The sequence below is a fragment of the Mus caroli genome, chromosome 10, assembly GCF_900094665.2.
Source record: "Mus caroli chromosome 10, CAROLI_EIJ_v1.1, whole genome shotgun sequence".
NCBI lineage: Eukaryota > Metazoa > Chordata > Mammalia > Rodentia > Muridae > Mus > Mus caroli.
Genome location: NC_034579.1, coordinates 7,043,822 through 7,047,037, shown reverse-complemented (window position 1 = coordinate 7,047,037; position 3,216 = coordinate 7,043,822).

Here is a 3,216-nt window from a genome sequence, read left to right as displayed (position 1 = left end):
TCTCTGTACCTAGTTTTAGATAGATGATAGGTGATAGATATACAACTGTCTATAAATATCTATAAATGTCTATAGATATCTCAGTATCTATTTTATATAATTATATATCATGCTACACTGGTTTGAATATATATTTTATTAATTTCTTCTTTGAAAATTTCATACATGTGCATAATATATTCCAGGCATACCCATCCTCTTATTCTTTTTTATCCCCCTTCCACACCAACTAATGACCCACTTCTTCCCACTAAGCTCCCATCTGACTTTCATGTTTTTTTCTTGTTATGGTGTTTTTATTTTGTTTTTGTGTTGAGACCAATGTCTTCCTTTGCTATAGCAACCCTCCCACTGCCAATAGCTCCTATGAGCTGGGCTAGACCCCATTAGATCCTCTATCTGTGCCCTATGCTAATGGTCTCAGTTTTATGCAGATCTCATGCATGAAACCCTAGATGTTGTAAGTTCATGAGTGCCACAGCCACTGCATGCCCACAAGACAAGAAAGCTCTTCTTTCCACCATCCAACTCTTAGATTTGTGCCACCTCCACTTCTGAGATGTTCCCTGAGTCACTATGACATCAGTACACACATTTTTATCTGGCAAGTTGGTGTTGTAGAATGGGAAACTGAGAGCTAAGAAAGACCATCTCTATAGAGATGGGAACTTTTTTCACCTCTGTCTTTTCAAATAGCAATTTCTGGCACCATGAAAGCTATCCAGCAGGGAGGAAACTTCAACTTCTGTTTCAGCATGGTTTTCTTTTGTATTCTGCAATGAAGGTGTGTGGTGTTGGTAGGCAACCAAGGGCAGTAGCCAAAACCCATGTAGTTTTGTTGTCCTCTGGAAACTTGCTGGTCAATGATTTCTAAGTAGACGGCTCACACCTGCCACTGAGGTTTTCATTTGATAATCTGTGGCATTTGTGATCAAGATTATTTACCCAGAAATAAGGAAAACACCCAATATCTTTTAAAGTTATGTGCATTCATTAGCTTATAAAGTTTTTGGTTTCAATGTGCTTTCCTTTTAGTTGTTGTTGTTGATGATGTTGGCTTTCACTCTGAACTCCTCACCCCAATTATTCACTCTCACCCCAACTTAAATGTTTGTACCACCAGTATTTCCTCCCCATTATTTCATATCATATGTGTGTTCTACTACCCCCAGCCACTATTAATGGCTCTTCCTCTTCCAACAATAGCTTGCTTTCTCACTTCCAGGTCTCTACAGATATTCTGAGGTAAGCAAATTAAATAAACAGAGATAGATAGATGATAGATAGATAGATAGATAGATAGATAGATAGATAGATAGATAGATAGAATTAAATTGAAGCTATACTCTATATATGAGAGAAAACATGATATTTGATTTTCTGAGGACATCACTTAGTATAAAATTCAATTACACTGATTTTCCTAAACATTTTATTTTCTTTACAGCTGAATAACAACTCCATTGTATAAATGTATCACATTTCTCTCTGTCTGTCTGTCTGTCTCTCACAGATACACACATACACACACACACACACACAGCACACACACACACACACACACACACACACACACACACACTAAAACTTTCACAGAGAATGCCAGGGCCATAAAGTGAGAATGGGTGGGTTGGGGAGCAGGGGGAGGGAGGAAGGGGATAGGGGAGTTTTGGAGGGGAAACTGGGAACAGGGATAACATTTGAAATGTAAATAAAGAAAATATCTAATAAAAAAGAAAAAAAGAAAATAATAAACTGATCTCAATGAAGAACATAGATTCAAAAATACTCATAAAAATTCAAGATCACATAAAGAAGATGACTCATTGTTATCAAGCTGACTTCTCTATAGATGACCCAAATACACAAAGTTCAATAAATGTAAGTAATTTCATAAGTGGACTCAAAGACAGAAATCACATGACTATCTCAATAGTCACATCAATAGTCTTTGACAAAACTCAATACCCTTCACGATCAAAGTCATGGAGAAGAAGATAGTAGGCTTGGAGGGAGCATTTCTTAACAAGATAAGGCTACATATAACAAAACCATAGCCAATATCATGCTGACGCCAAGAATTAATGCAGTGACTTTCCTGGAATCTAGAAGATTCCTGGTCTGGAAGGATGGGATGGGGGTGTTGACTGTTGTGGTGGCAGAAGTAGCTCATTTTGGCAATATTTACTGCTTTTAAACTTTTTGCTGTTCTAAGGCTAAATGCTGCTGGTTTCTGATAATTAGCTCTTGCTGAATAGCAGCCAGAATTAGGTAAAGGATTTATTACCTCCCTTCTCTGGTGCTCCCTTCTCTGGTGAGCCACCAAAGAGTCCCTTACTGTCCAGGCTTGTTGACTCTTTGTGAACCAGAGAAAAAAGAAAAGGAAAGAAATTCATTTACTTAAACAATGCACACAGACACATGTACATTCATACATATGTATATTTTGACCAGGCCCAACCACCAATTTCATTTATTCCATAAGAATCCATGCATGCCTACACATAGACAAACAGACATACACATTTGGGAAATAGATGGATAGATAGACGGATGGATGGATGGATGGATGGATGGATGGATGGATGGATGGATGGGAGGGAGAGAGCACCCCCCAACCAACAACTTTTTTTCTTTTCTCTGGCTTTTTCACAACTTTTTAGATAAAAGTTCTTTCAAGAATCACCTCATAGATAAAATGCTACACAAAATGGGAGTTACAGAAGCATGGTGATATTAAGGTCAAAACAGTGTTTTATTCTCTAAGTGTATTATAAGGTTAAAGCAACAGTTTCACATGACCTTGCCTTGACATAGTACACATTTTGGCTTCATCCTTCAAACTGATTTTGAGTATTTTTTTTTTTTTGATCACAAATTTGTCTCATGCCTACTTAATCTTTTAGTGGAATTATAAAGGCTCATTTTATTTCTTATTATGTGAACTTTACTTACTATAATGAGGAGTTGGCATATTCTGTTCTTTGTTTAGTTTCTGTTTCCAGGATGTGTCCATTGATTAGAGTGGGGTGTTTAAGTCTCCCAAAATTATTGTGAGAGGTGCAATGTTTGCTTTGAGCTTTACTAAAGTTTCTTTGATGAATGTGGATGCCCTTGTATTTGGAGTATAGATATTCAGAATTGAGAGTTCATTTTGGAAGATTTTATCTTTGATGAGTATGAAGTGCCCCTCCTTGCTTCTTTTTTTTTTTTTTT